The sequence below is a fragment of the Lithobates pipiens genome, unplaced genomic scaffold (genome assembly GCF_037356315.1).
Source record: "Lithobates pipiens isolate NorthernLeopardFrog02 unplaced genomic scaffold, aLitPip1_a1.2 Scaffold_18, whole genome shotgun sequence".
In the NCBI taxonomy this organism is placed as follows: Eukaryota; Metazoa; Chordata; class Amphibia; order Anura; family Ranidae; genus Lithobates; species Lithobates pipiens.
The window spans coordinates 494,212,571-494,239,190 of NW_027507758.1; positions in this window are offsets into that span (position 1 = coordinate 494,212,571).

The window sequence follows — 26,620 nt, forward strand, 5'->3', positions numbered from 1 at the left end:
GTGGCAACCCTAGGACCCACTAACAGGCCAGGTTTGGAAGATAACTGAAATACATCACAGGTGATATATTTGCTGCTCAGTGATTGCAGTATTCTAGTCTGCATCTCCCCAAGGTAATACTTAAAACCTGGCCTGTTAGTGGGCCCTGAGGACAGGGTTTATGACCACTGCTTTAACTGATAGATTTCCTAAAAGCAAGCACATTCAACTTAAGTTAGATACTAAAAATCAGCACACTTTTTAAGTATCCCAGTGCCATCTTGTGGACAGTGTGCAGAATGCAATTCTCATTGAATACAAAGAAAAAAAAAAGCCATTTTGTCCTAATGATGAAACCTTTTTGAAAACTTGAATCATTTAGAGAATTCATTTTAGTAGGTAACATTAGAGTTTAGTCTGACACAGGCTATACAGAGGGAATGGGAGATCTCCTTCCAGAGTCCTGAGCTGACATCTAGACTTGATGAATATGACTTACTGTGGTTCAAACTGAGCATCAGCATGGGGAAGAAAGGGGATTTTAATGACATTGAACATGACATGGTCATTTGTGCCAGGTGGCTAGTCTGAATATTTCAAATACTGATGATCTACTGGGATTTTCCTGCACAACTATCTCTAGGGTTTACAGATGCATAGCTCTCCCTGACCTCCAGAGGCCTGGTAGTGACCCCCAGAGTCAGGGAGGGCTGACATTCCTCCTCAGGGTGCAGGTTACTAGGCATGGTGGGTGTTGTGCAAGGTGGAAAGATGGGCGCCAGTCACTTTAAAAAAAATGAACATATGAAATAGCAAGTTGACAGACTCCTTAGACAAAAATAGAACTAGGCAGACAGCTATACAGAAAAAGGGCATTCAAGCTGAATTCAGTTATTTGTATTTTGTAGCAACTGCTGTCTCCTATAGCAACAAGCTCAGCTCCCAGCTATTCGTTGGATTCCTCAAGCTTAATTCACAGCTACCCTATGGATTCCTCAAGCTTAACTCACAGCTACCCTCTAGATTCCTCAAGTTTAACTCACAGCTACCCACTGGATTGCTGAAGAGAAAATATCCAGTGAGCGGCAGTCGTGTGGACATAAAATGCCTTGTTGAGGTCAGAGGAGAATGAGCAGTCTGGTTTGAGATGATAGAAAGACAACAGTAACTCAAATAACCACTTGTTACAACCAGGGTATACAGAATACTGTTTCTGAATGCACAACACATGGAACCTTGAAGCAGATGGGCTATGGCAGCAGAACACTCCTGTCAGCTAAGAACAGGAAACTGAGGCTACAATTCGCACGGGCTCACCAAAATTGGATAGCATTGGAAGAAGATTGGAAAAACGTTGCCTGGTCTGAGGAGTCTCGATTTCAGCTGCGACTTTAGATGGTAGGGTCACAATTTGGTGTAAACAACATGAAAGCATGAATCCATCCTGCCTTGTATCAACAGTTCAGGCTGGCGGAGGTGGCAAAATGGTGTGGGGGTATTTGGGCCCCTTACCAGTTGAGCATTGTTTAAACATCATGGCCTACCTGAGTATTGTTGCTGACCATGTGCATCCCTTTATGACTACAGTGTACCCATCTTCTAATGGCTACTTCCAGCAGGATAACGTCACAAAGCTCAATCATCTCAAACTGGATTCTTGAACATGGCAATGAGTTCACTGTACTCCAATGGCCTCCACAGTCACCAGATCCCAATCCAATAGAGCACCATTGCTATGTGGTGGAATAGGAAATTTGCATCATGGATTTTCAGCCAACAAATCTGCAGCAACTGCATGATGCTATCATGTCACTATGGGCCAAATTCTCTGAGGAATGTTTCCAACACCTTGTTGAATCTATGCCACAGAGAATTAAGGTAGTTCTGAAGGAAAAATGAGGTCCAACCCATTACTAGCAAGGTGTACATAATAAAGTGGCCAGTGAGTGTATTTTTGTGTGGAGTTCTATCCCACCTGCACATTACATTGTAGAATACATAAAATAGTACAAGTTATTTATAATATTGCTGATTATGGCACACTTCACCTTCAACTGTGCTTTTCTCCAGGCTCCTGTCACTACTCCATCCAACATCATTTCTTCTGGGCCCTGTGATGCTCCTTTTTGGCCACTGGACAGCCACTAATGAAATAACTCTTCTGCATGTGCACAGGAACTACAGTACATGATCCTCAGCATCCATCCATCTTAACATGCAGTGTACACAGAAAAGAAAAGATTGATAGGAGGCGGGGGAAACGGCTTTTGGCATAAGAGACTTTGCATGACTCTTTTCTAAGCAACCCTACCTCCTAGAGATGTTTTATTGCAAGATTTTAATTTCAAATTTATTGTGCGGTCAGCATAAGGCAGTGCAAAGCAATGATGATCCATAACCTGTAAAAAACAGAAATTACTTTTTTGTGCCAGTAAATTAATATCTGATCAGTTTTTATTACCGTAGTTAGTTCTTTTCACATTCCTTTTTTCAGTTGAGCTTTTAAAATATTAAACCTAAAAGTACATTGTACTAAATCTGACCTATTGGATATAATAGGGCATTTGCTGACCAGTGTGTTGGTTGCCACAGTGATAATACTTGAGGAAAAGGATAGCCGAATGACAAAATCATGAGGAGGGCACATTATGCAGAAATATATTCAAATGCTGTATAAAACAAATTGAAACTGTTTACATGCTTTAACATTACCAGCACTTAATGCTCAAAAGTGGAACTTCTGCTTTAAGCACTCCCCCCCTGATTTTTTTTTGGGGGGGGGGGTGACTACTTTTAGAGAGGTACTTCCTGTCTCACTTCCTCCTTCCACCCACGGGCTGCCTAGGCGACTCTCCCCTAGGTGGTCCTCTCCTGTCCACTTGAAGAGCACAGTGCTGCAGTGTGCGCCTGGCCATGAAGCCACAAGCTGTGTGTCCACTGTGTGCCCACAGTTCCAATGGATGCGCCAAGGAGAGGAGTGGGACTCTGTGCAGCCGCATCACTGGACCGTGGAACAGGTAAGTGTCTGTTTATTAAAAGTGAGCAGCTAAACTTTTTGTAGCTGCTGACTTTTAATAAAAAAAAAACTGGAACTCTGCATTAACAGATCTTAATAACAGCTGCACAAAGCCACATAATCAAACTGAACAGTCTGTTGAATGGAATTTGACCAAAGCCGTAAATGAATATGGGCTCCAATATGATTGAATGTATTTGTTAAAAAAGGAAAGATATTATGTGAAATAGTGTTTGGATAGATAAATAGCTGAAATGTTAGCCAAAGTTTTCCAATTTCAACCCAAGCTTTCAATCACAGAAATTCCTAAACAGTATTGAGCATGGCTAAAGATTGCAACTGAACACGCAGAGCACAGAGCCTAATTTACTAAAAGAGTTGAGTATCTTCACTCAGGTGTCCATGTATGAAACTGTGAACAGCGAGGATCCTGAGGATCGCCACTGATCACAGTCCATAAACAGTTTATGAAACAGACATAATTGAGGGAGAACAAGTTTGAACCTGTTCTCCTGCCGATGATCACCACACACTGAGAATCCTCATTGACTGACACAGAAATGGCCAGTTTATGAAGCTGCTGATCTGTGTCAGAATTCACCCTCCTTGAGTCACCAGCTCAGAGGTGGAGAATCGGGGAGTAACGTGAGAATCCGGGGTGGGGGGATCGAAGGGGGAAGAATTAAGATTATTAACTTCCTTCTATCTTGATCAGACCCCCTAAGACAGTAACCATGCCCCCCTGTTATATTTATGTGTGTCTATATATATATATATATATATATATATATATATATATATATATATATATATGTAGCACTAACACCCGAAGGGGCAGCTGGTTAGATTTGGGCTTACCGTTACCTTCTGTTTTCCTCGTTGCACGTCTAGGGGTGTCCCGTGGTAAATGGCCCAGTAACTTGAGAGACCGACAACAGATCCACTCCCCACACACACACACAGGTGGAACAAACCGGGGAGGAGCAAAGATGACTGGACCGACGTCCCTGAGCAGTACTCCAGGCAACCTCCTAGACAAGAGATCGGAGCTGAGAGTGGAATCCAGAATGGTGACGACATCACCCAACCTACCACCTAAGGACCGTGGCTTGGACACACCCTGAGAGTATGAATCCCAGGGCGGTAACCAGGGCCTCTATGCAACAGGATGTCAACTAAGAAAATTGACGTCTGCTTCCAACCCGAGGGTGCGCCCAGTGGCGAAATGACATCTGTAAGTGAGTGCAGGCATGGTTGATATTGGTATGGATGCCAAGACGGCCCAACCTGAAAACGCAACTAGAAGGAAAGACAGACAACCAGACATGAGAACAACAACGCCCCTCTGCCTACCTAAGAATGAGAACATGGCAGAAAAGTCAAGACCACAGCGCATGAATGAACCTAATGATGAACCCCCCCCCCCCCCGTGTGTGAGTTGTGAATAGTGAGTTAACCCGAGTAACCTGCAGCGCAGAGACAGGTAATTAACATAAACTCAGGCCTAGAGTACCCACAGACCGTGGTGGGTAGACGTACAGGTATGGTGAATGAACATGCATCGTATGACGTATGGTATACAGGCGAGAAGATTGTGGTCAACAATCATTAATAAAGAAACCTCAGCCCGTATGGATCTGTAGACGTGACAGATCCCGATGTGCGAGCCCTAGCTAACTGACCCCGGTACAAACATGAACACAGATACGATGAGACATGACAATGAATGCAGACAAACCTAACAAGAATATGTCATAAGTGAACGCCCTTCTGCAAACTCTGAAGCCAAACACAGAGGTTGAAACACCATGACAGAGCCACTGAACAGAAACACTATGACAGAAATACTGACAGAAAAATGTCACGACAATGCCATGACAGAAATGCTAAAAGTTAACCTAGGTAGAACGATGACTGAAATCCCGGGGCAGAACGCTATGACAGACATGCTGGCAGAACGCTATGACAGAACTCCAGGGGCAGAACACTGACAGATAACCTGGGGCGGAACGCTATGACAGACATGCCGGGCAGAATGATATGACAGGAACCCAGGGGCAAACCACTATGACCGCCATGCTGGACAGAGCGCTATGACGGAAATACTGGACCGAACGCTATGACGGAAATACTGGACCGAACGCTATGACGGAAATACTGGACTAAATGCTGTGACCGAACCTGGACAGAACGCTATGACAGGAAAGCTAGAAAGAATGCTATGACCGAGAATGCTGGACCAATCGCTATGACAGAATTGCTGGGCCAAACGTTATGACAGAAAATGCTGGGCCGAACGTATGACAGAAAATGCTGGGCCGAACGTATGACAGAAAATGCTGGGCCGAACGTAATGACAGAAAATGCTGGGCCGAACGTGATGACAGAAAATGCTGAGCCGAACGTAATGACAGAAAATGCTGAACAGAACGCTGTGACAGAAAACTGGACTAATGCTATAACCAAAACCTGGACAGAACGCTATGACAGGAAAGCTAGATCGAATGCTATGACAGAAATGCTGGACCGAACGCTGTGACAGAAATGCTGGACCGAACGCTGTGACAGAAATGCTGGACCAAACGCTGTGACAGAAATGCTGGACCAAACGCTGTGACAGAAATGCTGGACAGAACGCTGTGACAGAAATGCTGGACCGAACGCTGTGACAGAAATGCTGGGCAGAACGCTATGACAGAAAATGCTGGGCAGAACGCTATGACAGAAAATGCTGAACAGAACGCTGTGACAGAAAAACTGGACTGAATGCTGACCGAAACCTGGACAGAACGCCGTGACAGAAATGCTGGACAGAACGCTATGACAGGAAAGCTAGATGGAACGCTATGACAGAAATGCTGGGCCGAACGCTATGACAGAAAATGCTGAACAGAACGCTGTGACAAAAACTGGACTGAATGCTATGACCGAAACCTGGACAGAACGCTGTGACAGAAATGCTGGACAGAGCGCTATGACAGGAAAGCTAGATAGAACGCTATGACAGGAATGCTGGGCCGAACGTTGTGACAGAAAATGCTGAGCAGAACGCTGTGACAGAAAAATGCTGGGCAGAACGCTGTGACAGAAAAATGCTGGGCAGAACGCTGTGACAGAAAAATGCTGGGCAGAACGCTGTGACAGAAAAATGCTGGGCAGAACGCTGTGACAGAAAAATGCTGGGCAGAACACTGTGACAGAAAATGCTGGGCAGAACGCTGTGACAGAAAATGCTGGGCAGAAAATGCAGGGCAGAACGCTGTGACAGAAATGCTGGACAGAACGTTGTGACAGAAATGCTGGATAGCCCGCTGTGACAGAAAATCGCAGGCAGAACTCTGTGACAGAAAATCGCAGGCAGAACGCTGTGACAGAAAAACGCTGGCAGAACGCAGTGACAGAAAAACGCTGGCAGAACGCAGTGACAGAAAAACGCTGGCAGAACGCTGTGACAGAAAAACGCTGGCAGAACGCTGTGACAGAAAAACGCTGGCAGAACGCTGTGACAGAAAAGGCTGGCAGAACGCTATGACAGAAAACGCTGGCAGAACGCTATGACAGAAAACGCTGGCAGAACGCTATGACAGAAAACGCTGGCAGAACGCTATGACAGAAACGCTGGCAGAACGCTATGACAGAAAACGCTGGCAGAACGCTATGACAGAAAACGCTGGCAGAACGATATGACAGAAAACGCTGGCAGAACACTATGACAGAAAACGCTGGCAGAACGATATGACAGAAAACGCTGGCAGAACGCTATGACAGAAACCGCTGGAAAAAACGCTTATGACAGAAAACGCTGGCAAAACACTATAACAGAACGCTATGACAGAAAATTGCTGATGGAAGCTACCACAGACACCCGGGCTGACCCCAATATAACACCGACCAAAGAAACCACCAACAAGTAAAGCAGCAACCTGGGTGGACTGAGATCCTCCATCACTGCAGCAGAGATGCCAGTCTGCGCTGTGGGGAGGAAAGGAGCAACAGGTGGGTGACAGCCCATCCCCCTTGCAAGCACCAGGACCCACCGCTCACTTAGGCAGCCAGCCGATACCACCCTCCCCCCCCCCCCCCACATGAGCAAGGGGAGAGAGGATCCAGCAGCTGACCGATCACCAGGCGGGTTCTCGGCAGCTCTGGCGACGGACATGCACGGGGAGCGGAGCCAGCGGTGGCCGACCCCCCCCTCACCCCCCCGCCATGCGAGCAAAGGGAGAGAGGAGCCAGCGGGCGGCCGACCACCCCCCCGCCATGTGAGCAATGAGAGAGAAGCCAGCGGGTGGCCGATCACCAGGCGGGCTCCCAGCAGCCCCGCCGATCACACCCTCCCCCCAGGGAGAATCAGCCGAGCGGCCGCCACGTGGAGCCCCCCCCCCCCGGACGAATCGGCAGCACAACACACATGGGGAGAGAGAGGAGCTGGGGCGGCTGATCGCCCCCCCCCTCCCCTCCCCACACTGGAAGAAACGGCGGGTGGGTGGACAGAGCAAACGTGTGGGGAGAGAGAGGAGCTGGGGCGGCCGATCACCCCCCCCCCCACTCCCCATACTGGCAGAAACGGCGGGCGGATGGACAGAGCAAACGTGTGGGGAGAGAGAGAGAGGATCACCCCCCCCCTCTCCTCACACTGGAACATGACAGAAAAACGCACCCCCGCTTCCCCACCAGCATGAATGCAGAGCAGAGAGTGGTGGGGGATAGCTGGACAGCCCTTCCCCCATGAGCTGCCTACACCTAGAAAACCCCAGCCCTGGCCCTGACAGAGGAGGAGGGTTATATAGCCTCAGACTCCTCCCAAAAATACAGGCCAGCCTTCCCATATATATATATATATATATATATATATATATATATATATGTGTGTAGCACTAACACCCGAAGGGGCAGCTGGTTAGATTTGGGCTTACCGTTACCTTCTGTTTTCCTCGTTGCACGTCTAGGGGTGTCCCGTGGTAAATGGCCCAGTAACTTGAGAGACCGACAACAGATCCACTTGAATGGATTTTATTTGCAAAACGTAGACAATGAACAGTCTCTTAAATTGGGATCAGAGAGTTGGAAAGGAAAATTCAGGTACTCTTAGTGTCAAAGTCAAAATGTTGAAGAACTTGCTTACTTTGACTGCAGCCAGAGAATAGCCATTCACAACTGGATGATCACTCAAGTTGGACAGTCCCTCTCTGACAAGGCCTAGCAGCCAACAAGGTGCTCACTCAGGAACAAGTCTTTGCCACAGACGTTCTTGTAGAACGTACAAGATAATGTCTCTGCCACAGACGTTTTTGTAGAACACGTAGGGAAACTTAAGCTTGAAAACACTTGTAGGATACCTGTATCTTTCAGCCAGCTTGGCGATATCCACAAGACCGGATTCTCTTGGGTAGCTCTGCCCTTCCAGGCTCTAACTAAGAAACCAACCCGTGCGTGGTCTTCTTCTGAAGAGTCCTCCCCTGGAATGCTTGAAGTCACTGGGTCTCTCCCAAACCAGAGATGGCACCCAACCACCTCAGAATCCTTCTTTAGTTTCCTTGCCTCAGGCTAGCCAGCCCCGAGACATCAAAATCGGGTGGATCCACACCCCAGGCCATAGCCTTCCTCAGGAGGACCAGGACCATGAAGTCAGTACATCCTTCTGGACCGGAACCCCCGAACCACGTGATGTCCGCATCTAAAATACCCTCTCCCAAAGAGCACAGTGAGAGCGCCACTCCCACTGGGCAGGCTCTGAGAGAGAGTAACTCAAGAACCTAACCAGACCATAGATCCATGCCTGCCAGAAGAGACAGTGCCCCCTGTGGCCAGGCTGAACATTTCACAGTCCAGTCAGACTGATGCTGAAGTCTAATTTAGATAATTGTATCCAAACTGAACTGCAGTTCAGGCATAACTTTAATGTTGAAAAACCCATAGCGAGTGCTCTTCAGGAGCCGGCACTACATTAATATATATATATATTAATGTGTGTATGTGTATATATATGTATGTATGTATGTATGTATGTATGTATGTATGTATGTATGTATGTATGTATATATATATATATTGTAAGGGATCTTCCCGGGGTAGGGTGTGTTGGGACACAGTTCACAGCAGACTTGGAATTTTGATAAAGCAGATCTTGGCGTTTATTCGTGGTACAAACAGTCCAGCAAACAAAATATACAGCAACACCGTGCTTTCTAAGTACAACAAAAATAAAAGTCCTAGCCCGGCTGGGCGCTTACTAACAGGTTCTGCTCACCTATCTGACACTTACAAACACAGCATCTTTCGCCTGGATATCGCAGGGTGAGTTTTAGCTCCAGCAGTGGCTGTGCTTGCAGCTTCCTTCAACACACAGATTGTTCATTCCCTGGCTGAGAAGCAATCACCTGCAGACCCTACAGAGCCTTTAGCTTCCCAGGCTAATTAGGATCCAAGCTCACCTGATCCCAAACCCAGAACTGGATCGGGGGATGTGGAATGACAGGTCCCTCTACCAAACCTACCTGCCATTCCATATAAACCCAGGCCCGGCAAAATTAAATAACAACTCAGCAGCATATCGCTGCTGAGAAACTGATCCATCCTGGATTTACCATCTCACACTGTGTAGCAACCTAGGTGAGATGTACACCCCCTCGATCACTTCTCCAGTGACATGTCTACATATCCCCCCCCTCTTTTTCAGACCGGAGGGCTGAGCCTTTTGTCCCCACAGACAACTTACCCTTGACAATGCGTCAGCATTTGCCTGTAATTTCCCTGGCCTGTGTTCCACAGTGAAATTAAAGTTTTGTAGGGAGAGAAACCATCTAGTCACTCTTGCATTTCTCTCCTTGTTTAACTTCATCCATGTTAGGGGGGCATGGTCTGTCACCAACTTGAATTTCCTGCCTAGCAAGTAATACTTTAAAGATTCTAGGGTCCACTTCACTGCCAAACATTCTCGCTCCACAATGGCATAATTTTTCTCGGCCGGGGTTAGTTTTCTACTCAAGTACGTCACCGGATGCTCCTCACCATTCACTACTTGTGAGAGTACTGCACCTAAGCCTGTGCTAGAGGCATCTGTCTGGACCAGAAATTCTCGCCTGAAATCGGGGGTGACTAACACAGGTGGTTGGCACAAGGCAGACTTAAGGCTTTGGAAAGCCTCCTCGGCCTCTGGGGTCCACGTGACCATTGCTGTCTTTCCGCCCTTTGTCAAGTCAGTTAGCGGAGCAGCGACTGAGGCAAAGTTCGGCACAAATCTACGGTAATAACCCGTAATACCCAGGAAAGCTCTAACCTGTTTCCTTGTCAGGGGTCTAGGCCAATTCTGTATTGCCTCAATTTTATTTAGCTGTGGCCTAACTAATCCTCTTCCAACAATGTAGCCCAGATATTTGGCCTCTTCTAGGGCTAGAGCACACTTCTCGGCATTTATGGTCAACCCTGCATCACTTATGGCATCCAACACGGCCTGTACCTTACAGAGGTGACTTTCCCAATCAGGGCTAAAAATGACCACATCATCGAGGTAGGCAGCTGAGTAATCACGATGTGGTCGCAGAATCAAGTCCATCAACCTCTGGAAAGTTGCAGGCGCTCCATGTAACCCGAATGGCATCACTACATACTGGAATAGCCCATCAGGGGTGGAGAATGCAGTTTTCTCTTTAGCCTCACCAGAAAGTGGAATCTGCCAGTAGCCCTTTGTGAGATCGAGGGTGGTTATGTACCTGGCGTTACCCAACTTCTCAATCAACTCATCTACCCTGGGCATAGGATACGCATCGAACTTGGAGATCTCATTCAACTTTCTGAAATCGTTACAGAACCTCCAAGTTCCATTGGGCTTTGGGATTAGCACAATTGGGCTGGACCATTCACTCTGTGACACCTCAATTACCCCCAGAGCAAGCATACGTTTTACCTCGGCAGATACGGCTTCCCTACTTGCCTCGGGTATCCTATAGGGCTTAAGGTTTACTCTGCTTCTAGGCTCAGTTTCAATGTGATGATGGATGAGGTGTGTACGCCCTGGGAGGTCAGAGAACTTGTTTTTGTTTTTCTGTAAAAATTCCTGAGCCTCCTGTTTCTGTGACACTGATAGAGTATCACCTACCTTGACTGGAGGGATTGGTTGTGACAAATTATTAACAGTATTTGTCGCCCCCAAGGATTCCCTGTCTTTCCAGGGCTTGATCAAGTTTATGTGATAAACTTGGAAAGGCTTCCTTCTACCTGGTTGGTGCACCTTGTAGTTCACCTCACTGATCTTTTCAACAATTTCATAAGGACCTTGCCACTTCGCTAAGAATTTACTCTCAACAGTGGGGACTAGTATAAGGACCCTATCGCCTGGGTTGAATGTCCTGATTCTTGCGGACCGGTTGTAAATTCTACTTTGGGCCTCTTGAGCTCTCTGGAGGTGTTCCCTTACCAGGGGCATTACAGTGGCTATACGGTCCTGCATTTGTGCTACATGCTCAATAACACTCTTGTATGGGGTGGACTCATTCTCCCATGTCTCTTTTGCAATGTCTAGTAGACCCCTAGGGTGATGACCATAGACCAACTCGAATGGTGAGAACCCTGTGGACGCTTGGGGCACCTCCCTAATAGCAAACATGAGGTAGGGTAATAAATGATCCCAGTCACGACCATCTTTTGCCACCACTTTCTTCAACATATGTTTCAAAGTTTTATTAAATCTCTCCACCAATCCGTCCGTCTGGGGGTGGTACACAGAGGTACGGATGTGTGAGATTTTAAATAGTCTGCATAATTCCTTCATTACTTTCGACATAAATGGCGTACCTTGGTCAGTTAGGATTTCTTTGGGGATCCCAGTCCTAGAGAACATATAAAACAACTCACGTGCAATTGTTTTAGATGCAGTGTTTCTTAAGGGTACAGCCTCAGGATAGCGGGTCGCATAATCCAGGACTACCAAAATATACTGGTGTCCTCTAGCTGACTTTACAATGGGACCCACTAAATCCATGGCGATACGCTCAAAAGGCACCTCTATAATAGGGAGCGAAACCAAAGGACTGCGAAAATGTGACACTGGGGCACTAACCTGACATGTGGGGCACGACTCACAGTATTTTTTAATGTCATCATATATGGCCGGCCAAAAAAACCTCTGGAGAACCCTCTCTCGCGTTTTGTCAGTCCCCAAGTGTCCCCCAAGAACATGGTTATGTGCCATGTCAAGCACCTGACGCCGGTACGGCTTAGGTACCAGAAGCTGTTCCACAATCTCATCTTTAACCTTATTGACTCTATAGAAAAGATCATTAGTCACCGAAAAATGTGGAAATCTTTTTTCAGCATCTGGTTCCTGAGGTACCCCGTTCATAACAGCAACCTGCTCTCTCGCATTTTTGAGAGTGGGGTCCTGTAATTGTGCAGTCCCAAAATTATCGCTAGACACCTCTAAGTCTAGTATATTTTGCTCAGTGGGAGGAGCCTCCTCCTCCCCAGCCAGGACCTGCAAAGGAAAACAATCATTTTCATCCTGCACATTTTTATCATTCACAGTGGACAAGGCAACCCCCTTAGAGGTATCCTCACTCCTTTTGGGGATTTTTCTTTTTTCCCAAAGAGCCCAGAATAATGGAAAATCGCGCCCCAATATTACATTATGCATGAGGTTTTTAACCACACCCACTTCATATTGTACGGTGCCTTGTTCAGTCCCGACTTTAGCCAGCACTATAGGGTACACTTTTGTATCACCATGTATGCACACAACACTCATATGCTTTTTAGACTCTAAGTCCCCAGTCACCAGGCTAGCATGCACCAAGGTTACAAGGCTTCCTGAGTCCATTAACGCTTTAACAGGAAAGTCATTGATTGTGATGTTGCAGATTTGCGGTTCAGTCTCTAGTCCAGGAACTGCAGCACAAGATGGTTCCGCAAATAGCGACTGACGCCTGCTAGCGTCACATTCCATGGGTTCAGAGGTAAGAGGGCAATGGGCCGACACGTGTCCCGCCTCATGGCATCTCCAACACTGGATAGGGCCTGGTCTCTTTGGCAAGGAGTCCTTTTCAGAGCCCCTTAGCCACCCGGGACCATCACCAGTCTTTTGTCCCTGAGACACCACTTGAGCCCTTTTCCCCCCATCAGCACCCCTCCACACTCCCCCAATAGATGGAAGTCTCTTACCAGCTGACGGCACAGATCTGGCGCTCCGGGGAGGTGAAGATGCTGCAGGAACATCACGGAGGTAGTCCTCAGTCGCCTGGAACCTCTCCACAAGGTTGACAAGTTCGTTTGCATTCTTAGGATCACCTTGTCCCACCCAGCGTTGCAAGTCAGTAGGAAGGGCTCGGAGGTAGCGATCCATCACGACCTTCTCTAGGATTTGTGCAGGAGTAGAAGTGTCTGGCTCCAACCACTTTCTTGCCAAATGGATTAGGTCATACATCTGGGACCTCGCTGATTTGTCCAGACTGTAGCTCCAGTTGCGTACCCTCCGGGCACGGACTGCAGTAGTAACTCCTAGTCGGGCAAGCATCTCCTCTTTTAGCCGAGTATAGTCCTTAACCTCTTGCTCACTGAGGTCATAGTAGGCCTTTTGAGGTTCACCTGTTAAATAGGGCGCAATTACCTCTGCCCACTCAGCGGCTGGTAACTTCTCTCGCTCAGCCACGCGCTCAAATACTGTTAGATAGGCCTCAACATCGTCCTCAGCAGTCATCTTTTGCAGCGCTTTCTGCACAGTCCTTCTCCCAGAAAAAATCTCTGGAGCGGCTCCCTCCATTGTGGGTGGATTAGCAACCACAGGCGCCTCTCGATTTACTATCAGGTGCTCGATAAGTTGTTGTTGTGCAGCCATCATCTGCTGTTGTGCAGCCATGGACTGTTCATGTCGTCTATTGGCCTCTGTCTGAGCCTGCTGTTGTTGCAAACTCACTTGCATAAACTGCTTCAGCATCTCCTCCATGTTGCTGGACTGTTTTTGGAGTGTAGTTGCAGCTTTCACCCAGGACATCAGCAGCTGTAGCCAAGTCTGTCCACACCGTTGCCCCTAGCAACCGCGTTGCCCGCTACCTCCACCAATTGTAAGGGATCTTCCCGGGGTAGGGTGTGTTGGGACACAGTTCACAGCAGACTTGGAATTTTGATAAAGCAGATCTTGGCGTTTATTTGTGGTACAAACAGTCCAGCAAACAAAATATACAGCAACACCGTGCTTTCTAAGTACAACAAAAATAAAAGTCCTAGCCCGGCTGGGCGCTTACTAACAGGTTCTGCTCACCTATCTGACACTTACAAACACAGCGTCTTTCGCCTGGATATCGCAGGGTGAGTTTTAGCTCCAGCAGTGGCTGTGCTTGCAGCTTCCTTCAACACACAGATTGTTCATTCCCTGGCTGAGAAGCAATCACCTGCAGACCCTACAGAGCCTTTAGCTTCCCAGGCTAATTAGGATCCAAGCTCACCTGATCCCAAACCCAGAACTGGATCGGGGGATGTGGAATGACAGGTCCCTCTACCAAACCTACCTGCCATTCCATATAAACCCAGGCCCGGCAAAATTAAATAACAACTCAGCAGCATATTGCTGCTGAGAAACTGATCCATCCTGGATTTACCATCTCACACTGTGTAGCAACCTAGGTGAGATGTACACCCCCTCGATCACTTCTCCAGTGACATGTCTACAATATATATATATATATATATATATATATATATATATATATATATATATATATATATGTATATATATATATATATACATATATATATATATATATATATATATATATATATATATATATATATATATATATATATATATATATATATATATATATATATGTGTGTATATATATATATATATATATATATATATATAAAATGTAGGGGGACTCTTTATTTTCTTAGCATTAACCAAGTCATCTGATATGATATATGATATGATATTAGTGAACTTAGTGAACTAGTTACAGAACTATATTAGTGTCCCCAGCAGTTTAGGGTTCCCGATCGTCCTTGATCACTGTCTCTTACAAAAACACAAAACACATAACTGCAGCATTGGCAGAATCAGGGCTGATCCCTGCGAATGCTAACCGTTTTTTTGCAGAGTTTGAATCAGTCAATGACCGTCAGGAGCTTTTTGTTCCTGTGAGTCTCATTAGTGTACCAGCAAATTTAGAGATCAAAGTGTCAAACTGAATGTACACTAGTGAAGAGGCCTACACGTTTCTGAGCATGACAGATAGTGAAGAGGAAGTCACTCATCTGTCAGATTCAGGCTCAGAATATGATCCTGTAGACAGCAGTGGCATCCCGACAGATAGTTCTGACGGCGGAGTTGTGGCCCCTGCCAAGGTCAGGTGTACCCGACCCCGTTCCACTGCTGTCATTGAGGTGAACCGCAGGGCTCTCATATGGAGCAGAGAGCCAGTACTAATGCCACTCATCCTTCTGGAGAACTGGCAAGCACCAGCAGCCTAGTACATCCTGGTCGTACATCCAGCAATGCAGTAACACTTGGTGATGTGGCGAGTCCCATAAGTACAGTTCAAGCTGGCGAGGTGGCTAGCAATGAGTAGTGTCCCGCTGCCACGAAGAAGAAGACAAGCACAGGCCCGTTGAGCCCATAGTGCCCTTCCTGCTGCATTTGCCAATCCTAATTGGGAGCCCACCCCTTCTACAGTACCCAAACTTCCCCCATTGACTGGCCAACTCGTATCAGGTGGAAATAGTTCATTTTACGTCTTGGTTTTTATTCGCTGTTTTTCACCAAAGATCTCTATAGATCTATTGTGGATCAAAGCAATTTATATACTAGTCAATTCATCGCTGCTAATGCCCAGCTGACCCTTGCCAGAGATTGGAAACCAATTACGGTTTCCGAATCGAAGACCTTCCTGGGCCTATCCCTCTATCTTTTCTCATGGGCATAACTAAAAAGAGTGAGTTGCGGTCATATTGGTCCACTGACCCAAGTCACAATATGCCCGTGTTCTCTGCCTCCATGACTAGGACACGATACGAACAGATCTTGAGGCTCATGCACTTCGGCCACAATGAACTCTGTCATCCTTGGGGTGACCCTGGATTTGATCAGCTCTACAAAATTCGGCCCCTCGTAAACCACTTCATCCAACAGTTTACAGCCTTGTTTACTCCCGATCAAGTTGTCTGAGCTGATGAGTCCCTGATTAAGTTTTCTGGCCGCTTGTCTATCAAACAGTATCTTCCCAGCAAGCGTGCCAGATACAGGGTCAAGATGTATAAGCTCTGTGACAGGACCACAGGCTATACATATAGTTTTATGGTTTATGAGGGAAAAGATAGTCGCGTAGAGCCGGAGAACTGCCCAGACTACATAGGGAGCGCTGGTAAGATTGTGTGGGACTTGGTGCTGGTAATATTGTGTGGGACTTGGTGTCCCCCTTATTCGGAAAGGGGTATCACTTGTACAAGAACAATTATTACACGAGCGTGCAACTTTTTAGTCACCTTTTTGATTATGGAATTGGCGCATGTGGCACCATGTGATCTAATTGCCATAGAATCCCGACTTAGACGGTGGGGAGAGAGCCTGCTTGAAGTGTAATAATATGTTAGCAGGGAAGTGGAGGGATTCATGGAATATTTTCATTTTGTCCTCCCTTCAAGCAGATGAGACAGTCTAAATTTTTGCAGCAATTGGTGTTGTGGAGAAACCCCTCTGTGTCCACGAATACAACCTTAAAATGGGAGGGGTGGACCTCAACGACCAGTTGTTGGTGCCGTACCTAATTGCCGATAAGGCCAGATGCTGGTATAATAAAAGTGTCAGTATATTTATTCCAATTGGCTCTGCTCAACGGTTATATGCTATACAAAGCTTCAGGATGAACTGGTTCCTTCCTTAAATTCCAGGAAGAGATAGTCACAGCCCTTATGTTTTCAGATGGTGCTATGGCCCACCTTCCCAGCGCAAATGCAGTGAGCCGGCTGCATGAGAGGCATTTTACGTATGTCCTCCCTGGTACCCCTACCCAAAGAACACCCCAAAGAAGATGTCATGTCTGCAGAACATGCGGGTTTAGGCATGACACTGGCTTTTATTGTTTTCCTGTCCTGACCAACCTGGTCTCTGCATCGGTGACTGTTTCAAACGCTACCACACACCAGTTGAGTATTAGGGTACAGCACTACACAGCCCTAGGCACAGGTACACAGGGTCTCGAAAGATGTGATGGCCATCGCATTTTGAGAGACCCTCATCTGCAATGTTCAGTTTACAGTTTTTTTTACAGTATTTATACAAGTGAAAAAGTGGGGAAAAAAACACAAAAACACAAAAAAAATCTAAAATAAAAAAGCCAAAAATAGTTGTGGTTTTATTTTTCTTCTCTCTCTCTCTCTATTGCTCTCTCTCTTATGCTCGCTCTCTACTGTTCTCTCACTATATCTGTTCTATATCTATTGTTCTCTCTCTGTTTTATTTTTACTATGTTTTATTGTATTTGCTTTTCAGGTATGGTATGTTATACTGTAATGTTTGTTTTATTGTTAACCATCATTTGCTTAGTAGGTACGCCATTCAGCTGCAGCATGAGTTTATTTATCTTAACAGAAACAGCGTTTGCTTCCACGATACGTAAAGCCGTGAATCCATCGCTGTCGGAGGGGATTTATCTGCCACAGTTAAAAAAAAGAGCATATATGCCAAAGCACAGGGCATGGGGTGGAGGAGTGATTTGCTTCTAACATTAGGGACGGATTGCCCCTATGCTTTGGAATATATTTTTTAGGCACAGATTGCAATGTTTTATTTTTACTATGTTTTATTGTATTTGCTTTGCAATTACCAGTTAGGCTGGATTCACACCTTTTTTAGTGCTTTTTGCAGTTTGCAGATTTGCACTACAAAATATGTTCCATAGTAAACCATGTTAAATGGACTGCAGTGCAAATCTGCAAAATGCAAAAAGGACTAAAAATGCATTGATGTGAATCCAGCCTTAAAGCAACGCAGTGCCAAATTGTAAAAAGTGCTCTGGTCATTGAGAAGCCAAATCTTCCGGGGCTGAAGTAGTTAACCACTTTAGCCACAGAAGGCTGCTCAATGACCACGTTTCGGGTTCGACCAAGTTGATGTCACACAAAACCCACTCTTCTAACCTCTTAAAGACGAAGCCCTTTCTGACACATTAACATGAAAAAATATTATTTTTTTGCAAGAAAATTATGTTGAACCCCCGAAACATTATTTTTTTTTTGAAAGCAAAGGCCCTACAGATTAAAATGGTGGGTTTTGCAATTTTTTATCACACAGTATTTGTGTAGCGATTTTTCAACGCAATTGTTTTGGAAAAAACACACTTTTTAAAATTTTAATGCACTAAAATGCACTATATTGCCCAAATGATTGATGAAACAAAAAAAGATGAAATTATGCCGAGTGCATGGATAACAAACATGACATGCTTTAAAATTGCACACAAACGTGCAGCAGTGACAAGCTACATCATTTTTAAAAGCCTTTACAGTTTACCAGTTTAAATTTACAGAGAAGGTCTACTGCTAAATCTGACCTTTGTGGTGATACCTCACATGCATGGTGCAAGTTCTGTTTACATAAGACACCAGACCGACATTTGCGGGTAAGTACAGGGGTACTTTTTTTTTTTGCTTTTTTATTATATTTTTAAACTGTTCCTTTCATTGTTTTATTTTTTTTGATCCTTTTTATTGTTATCTCAGGGATTGTAACGATCCCCTATGATAGCAATATGTAGTGACAGGTACTCTTTTTTTGAAAAAATTGGAGTCTATTAGACCCTAGATCTCTCCTCTGCCCTCAAAGCATCTGACCACACCAAGATCGGTGTGATAAAATGCTTTCCCAATTTCCCAATGGTACTGTTTATATCCGGCGAAACCTAAGTCATGAAATGCTCATAGCGTCCGGTTTCTTAGGCCATAGAGATGATTGGAGTCATTCTGGTCTCTGATCAACTCTTTGGTCAGCTGGCGGAACCACCGGCTGCATTCTCGGGTTCCCTGTTGGGACAGGAGAGTCAGAGAAAACCATGGAAGATGGTGGGAGGGGGGTAGTTCCCTGCCACTGCTTGTAAAAGCAGTCTAGAGGCTAGTTAGCTGCTAGGATTGCTTTTACATGAAAGCGGATTGCTGGCTGAAAAGAATGATACCAAGATGATACCTAAACCTGCAGTCATTATTCTGGTATAACCACTCAAAGTCCAGCAACATATCAGTACATTGTTGGGCATATATTGTAATGTTCTTTTTTTTCATGTAGCCTGTGGGCTAAATGAAAAAAAGAGATTGATCGGTGGGTATGCCCACCATTAGAATACCGCCCTTCACCCACCTACTTCTAATAATGGGCATACATGTACCATTTTATTTTTAACTGTGGCGGTGAAATCACCTCCTACAACGCTGGAGTCGCTGATTTTCATATTGTGAGAGCAAACGCTGCTGCTGACAAGATAAATAAATCAGTGCTGCAGTGGAATGGCATACCTGAAAAGCAAACAATGGTAATGATAAAACATTAACTCAATAAAAGAACTTTTTTAACGCAATCTGTGCCTAAAAAATATATGCCGAAGCATTGGGGCAATCCACCCCTAATGCTAGGAGCAAATCGCTCCTCTACCCCGCCCCCATGATGCGGCATATATGCTCTTTTTTTTTAACTGTGGTAGTGAATTCACCATCTACAGCGCTGAAGTCACGGCTTTTACGTATCGTGGGAGCAAACACTGTTGCTGTCAGAATAAATAAACCCGTGCTGCAGCTGAATGGCGTACCTGCTAAGCAAATGATGGTTAAAGCGGAGGTCCACCCTAAAGTGGACCTTCCGCTCATTGGAATCCTCCCCCCCTCCGGCACCACATTTGGCACCTTTCAGGGGGGAGGGGGGTGCAGGTACCTGTACAGTACAGGTATCTGCACCCACTTCCGGCGTAGATTCTGCAGAAGGTACACCCTTTCCGAAAGTCCCCCGCTGCCTGCTGGGAAACACACGGATTCCAGAGACAGTGGGGACCATCCTTATTGTGCAGCGCGACTCGCGCATGCGCAGTAGGGAACCGGGAAATGAAGCCGAAAGGCTCCACTTCCTGATTCCCATACCCAAGATGGCGGCGGCAGCACCCGAGAGACGATCGAGAGATCGGCTTCGGGTGCCAACATCGCGGGCGCGCTGGACAGGTAAGTGTCACTATTTTAAAAGTCAGCAGCTGCAGTATTTGTAGCTGCTGGCTTTAAAAAAAAAAAAAAAACGCGGACTCCCTCTTTAACAATAAAACAAAGTAACATTACAGTATAACAGTAAGACATACCAACAAAGCAAATACAATAAAACATAGTAAAAAGAAAACATTACAGTTCTAAAATACAGTAACAATAGAGAGAACAATAGATATAGAACAACAGAGAGCGAACAATAAAGCAGACAATACAGAGTGAACATAAGAGAGAGAACAATAGAGGAAGAAGAAAAATAAAACCACAACTATTTTTGGCTTTTTTATTTTTTGTGCTTTTGTGTGTGTGTGTGTGTGTGTGTGTGTTTTTTGTTTGCACTATTATTTAAACTGTAAACATTCCAGATAAGGGTATCTCAAAATGTGATGGCAATCCCATACGTCGAGACCCTGTGTAAGTGTGCCCTAGGACTGTTCAATGCTGTACCCTATGCTAATACTCCATTAGTGTGTGGTAGCATTTGAAACATTCACCAATGCAAAGACTAGGTTGGTCAGGACAGGAGGGACAATAAAAGCGTGTGTCACACCTATATCCACATTTTCTGCAGGCACAATATCTTCTTTGGGGATTTCTTTGGACAGGGTTACCAGGGAGGGCATACAGAAAAATGCCTCTTATGCAGCCGGCTCACTGCATTTAGATTGGGAAGTTGGGCCACAGCACCATCTGGAAACAGAAGGGCTGTGATGATCTTTTCCTGGAATTTAAGGAAGGAACCAGTTCGTCCTGAAGCTTTGTATAGCATATAACCTTTGAGCAGAGACAATTGGAAAAAATATACTGACACTTTTTTATACCAGCATCTGGCCTTACGGGCAATTAGGTACGACGCCAACAACCGGTTGTTGAGGTCCACCTCTCCCATGTTAAGATTGTATTTGTGGACACAGAGGGGTTTCTCCACAACACCAGTCACCGTTTGAATTTGGACCGTCATGTCTGCGTGAAGGGAGGACAGAACACATACAAGTGGTACCCCTTTCCGAATAAGGGTGACACCAAGTCCCACACAATCTTACCAGTGCTCCCTATGTAGTCTGGGCAGTTTTCCAGCACTATGTAACTATCTCTTCCCTTGTAAACCATAAAACTATATGTATAGCCTGTTTACCTGTCACAGAGCTTATACATTCATACGTTCGTAAGTAAGGTTGAATAAAGACACCAGTCCATCCAGAGAGAGTGTGGGTGCATGTCTACAATTGTCCCTATCCCTGAACATTGTATCTCATTAAGATGCTCCTCTATTATATATTATTTATTTAAGGTACCCATATAGCACTGTTAATTTAAACAGTGCTCCACACATACATTGGTCCCTACCCTCAAGGAGCCCACAATCCAAGGTCCCCATCTCACATTCATATACTAAGGCCAATTTTGGACAGAAGCCAATTAACCTACCAGCGTGTCTTTGGAGTGTGGGAGGAAAACGGAGGACCCGAAGGAAACCCACGCAGCCACAGGGAGAACATGCAAACTCCAGGCAGGTGGTGTTGTGGTTGGGGTTCGAATCCTTTTTTCTTCTAGGTGAGAGTGCTACCCACTACACCACTGTGCCACCCATATCTGGCACACTTGCTGGAAAGATACTGTTTGAATCACAAGCAGCCAGAAAACGTAATCAGCACAGACAACTTGATCGGGAGTAAACAATGCGCAAACTGCTGGTTGAAGTGGTTTACCAGGGGCCGAATTTTGTAGAGCCAATCGCATTCAGGGTCCCCCCGAGGACGACAGAGTTCATTGTCATTGAAATGCATTAACCGCAAGATCTGCTCATATCGTGTCCTGGTCATGGAGGCAGAGAACACAGGCATATGGTTAATTGGGTCAGTGGACCAATATGAATGCAAATCACTCAGATCAAAGATATCAATCTGTTCAGACACTATACTACTAAGGGAGGTGTATGGTGCGTGCATGGGTGTTAGTGCTACTGCCACTAATCTGATGCTGCCTGGGGTGACACAGACCCTAGCTGACACTAAAACCTAACTGATATCACCCTCTGGGTGATCAGGGGGTTAAACCTTTTATTAGGTAATGTACGGCGGGTGCCCTGACGCTATAAAAAGATAACTAACTAACCAGCGTCACCCGTGACACTAATACGGTGATCACTGGTGACAGGGGGTGACCAAGGGGTTAAAACTTTATTTGGGGGATTTAGGGGGCATCCCTAGACGTATCTGGGCCTACTACTAAGTACCATAATGCTGAGTAGTGTCACAAATGACGCCAGTACAGTGATCAAAAAAAAAATATGAACACTGCACTGGGTGACACAGTGACAGGGAGTGGAAGGGTTAATGGGGGAGGGGGGGGTGATCGGGGTGTGAAATGTGTGCCTACATGTACTGTGTCAGTGTAGTGTTGGTATAACTGATGTTAGGATGTCCTCTCTTCTCTCTCTCTGGAACGGAAAATAAATCCAGAGAGGGAGATGACATCACTTACCCTGCCCGTGTTTACACCTACAGGCAGTGGAAGCGATCAGCAGGTCCAGACCACAAATCATTGGCCTGGGCCTGGAGATTGATTGATTGGTCCTGAAACAAATCTGATCGTAAGGTAACGTCATTTTGCCCATCCGTGCCATCCTGTCACAGTAAAACTGCGACGGCTGGTCGCAAAACGGTTAATAAACAACATCTCAGTGTTTCTGTGAATTTCTGGTGCTGTAATCTCATAAAGTCTCACGAGATTCCAGTATCAGGGGCCATTCTCCACTGTTTTGAAGTGTTTGTAGATCGCTTCACTCCTCCAAAGGAGATGCGACCTACAAAGCTCTATAAATCGGCACCCAGAGGAGAACAATCTCCTCTGAGAATGCCTGAGAATGAAGCAGTGAAATGTTTTCACTGCTTCATAAACGGACACCTCAGTATGCTGAGTGAACAGTCACTTCAAATCACGTAAAACGTAAATTCCTGTTTATTTTCGAATAGCCATCATGTACAAAGGAAGATAAGTAAATAAAATAAATATATATATATATATATGTGTGTGTGTGTGCATGTGTGAATGTTTGCTTTTCTAATTAAAGCAGCCTTTCTTACCACTTAAGACCCGGACCATTTTGCAGGCCAAAGACCAGACCACTTTTTGCGATTCAGCACTGTGTCGGTTTAACTGACAATTGCGCGGTCGTGCGACGTGGCTCCAAAACAAAATTGACGTCATTTTTTCCCCACAAATAGAGCTTTCTTTTGGTGTTATTTGATCACCCCTGCATTTTTTATTTTTTGCGATATAAACAAAGAAAGAGCGACAATTTAGAAAAAAACGCATAATTTTTTACATTTTGCTATAATAAATATCCCCCAAAAATATATAAAAAAATGTTTTTCTCCTCAGTTTAGGCCGATATGTATTCTTCTACATATTTTTGGTAGATCAAGTCCACGGGACCCGCGATCGGACTCACGGAGGTTCCGACCGGCGCACGTGCAGCACGTCGACAAATTTAGAGGGACGTGCCTGTATGCCCATTTGCCTGTCCGTGCCATTCTGCCGACGTACATTGGCGTGCTCCGGTCGGCATGTGGTTAACCAAGGTTCCATGGAATCCTGGGTGGGGTTCCTCCAGAGATTGCTAAGGGGTTCCTTGGGAAGAAAGCAGAGCCAAATTGATCTTCTACCTACGCTGACCTTCAATGATCACCCTAAAATGATCACTGTCTCTGTTTCTACTCTGGCCATTCATTTATTTATTTATTTCAGTTAGAATTATCAAGGAAATCCGCAGAATATTTTTTTAACTTAAAACTCTGAACAACATATTGCTCATGCTAATGTACTATGAGCTATAGTTCTAATAGAACTATAGAGCTGGGGTTCCCTGAGATCTGAAAACTATATAAGGGGTTCATCCATAGGTGTGCACAGCCTATTGCATTAGGGTGTGCATCTCAAAGCTCAAACACACGTGTGTGTGTGTGTGTGCATGTGTATACAGTATATATTTACGGTGTCAGTAGAGCAGCGGACGTTGTCAGTAGGGAAGAAATGTATTTCAGTAGGGCAGTGGATGGTGTCGGTAGTTTTTTTTTTTTGTCTTATTTTATTTTGTATTATTTTTACAATTTTATTTCTTTAATTCTTTTTTTTTAGAAGCCCCCTTAGGGGCCTTTGGTGAAATATTGGGGGTTTAAATAGGGGGAATCTGCGCCACACAGGGTGATTAGGGTGTGCTGAGGCACTCCTGGAAGTGCCCTATGGGTTCATCATGGTAAAAAAGTTGAGAAAGGCTAATGACAATGAGATGTAAGAAAAAAAAAGAAGAGGAAATAAAGAAGATGAAAGAAAGAAGGATCTTCTACATTGCTTTGTTTCTAAAACAACTGCTGGTGTTTTCCATCACGCCAGTATGCAGTTCAGTTGTGTATGTGGGATCCAGGGTGTAAATCAGGAAGAATTATTTTCCTTTGGAATCTAATTGCCCAGAAACGACTCTGGATTTTTCTTTGCCTTCTTCTGGATTCATAGAGCAGTGATTGCTAAAGCAGATCTCAGCAGCCACACATATCAGAGTTGATTTACTAAAGGAGTTAAACATCTTCACTTAATATATTGTAGCTGTGTTCACTTTGACCCAGTCATGCGCAGATTAAATAAATTTGGTTTTCGTAATTAGATGATTTAAGTAAACAGATAAACTTTCTAAAATGATCATTCCCTCCTTTATTAAATCATCATTGTTTTGTTTCAAATGTTCCTTTATACATTGACATACCTCCTTAGGCCCAGTCTGTCCGGATAATATGGTCACTTGTTCACTTGGCACGTCCCTAGGTAACTTAAAGAGGATCTTCACTCTAGAAAGAAAACAAATTAGGTCAGCAGCAACAAATATTGTAGTCCAGGGGCGGCCCATCCATTAAGGGCACACGGGCGCCACCCTCTATTCACACCACCCCCTATATGATTAATAGATAGATTTATGCATAGCATGAATCTATCTACGGCCACAGTGGCCACCCCCTGTTTATGCATCTAGCCCCTTTCATGGCACCTTTCATGAATTACAACGGTGGGGGTGTTTCTTTGAAGCACCTGATTAGAGCCATTGTCTCTAATAGGCTTTAAAATAGCGAGGACTCATGGTGCAGAGCATTGCGCTCTAAGCCCACTGAGGTGTGTTAGAAAAGCAAATGAATGTTTGCTTTTCTAACACTGAATCGACTCCCCACCAATCAGGAAGCTAGGTCTGATACCCGTTTCCCAATTGGCTAAAAGGTCAGGCCTTTTGGATGCCTATTGGATGCCTAGGAGGAGGGGGATGCATGGTGGAAGCCACCATGATCCACACCACAGGAAGAGGATGAAAGCTGCTGGACATGCTGCTCGCCCGCTTCCTAGATGGGGTAAGTGTGGGTCTTTGATGGCCCGAATGTCCTGGGTGAGGTTTGCCACCGGCCGACCGACTGGGGGTTGTGGCTGTTTGCTTCCCCCCTAAAAGAAAAAACCACCAGCTGTCACTGTCTGCTGACTTATAATAAAATCGCAATTTCCTGTCTAACGATCCATCACTGTTCTAACCTGGGATGGTTCTCTGCTTGTCTTTGGGTCCCCGGTGTTGGAATGTTTAGTGTGGAAAGTCGGCTGTGTCTACTTTTGGCTACACAGTCTATTTTCCACTGCACATGTGTGAGCCACCCTGCATTTTGTGAATGGTCCAGCAGCCTTCTGTCAGCAGAAGACTGTAGCCAAAAAGGGGGAGGGGGGGGGGGGGTTGAACATCTGCTCCAATCACCTAGGGAAATGGGAGTGGGTACATATTAAAATAAGACACAGAAGTTGAATCCATTGCAATTTTCAGCAATTTGCATTACAGAGGATGCTTTTCAGTCTTTTGAAGTGTAAGTGTAAGAAGACAATACATTTCCTAAGTTAATTATAAATAAACCTCGGGCAAGATGATGTTGGAATGGGACTGCTGAAATGAAATCCTGAATACTGGATTAAAGACACAGTGAAAAAAGAGTCTGTTATCTCTTTAAATCTGGTAGCCAAACCATTCTGATATGAATTTACTAATGATGGACTTTTTTGATTGTATGGTCATTTATTTTGATTTATGAATTTTAGTAATACATATGAATTTATGAAATTATTTGTATGTAATTTTGCATTCATAATATTTTTTTGCACCGGTTTGGTTATCAGATTTAAAGGGATAGGGCACTCTTTTTTCAAAATAAATTTCCTAAGCCCCGTCTCTGTGGTGCTAACACTAAGGGAACATGAAAGAAATAAGGAGGGGCTAACTAGCACTGAACTAACTAGCACTAAACAGGAGGGGGAGATACCAAAAACAAGTTGTAGTGCTGCAAAAAAAGGCCACTAGATATCAGCATACTAAAGAAAAATAACAAC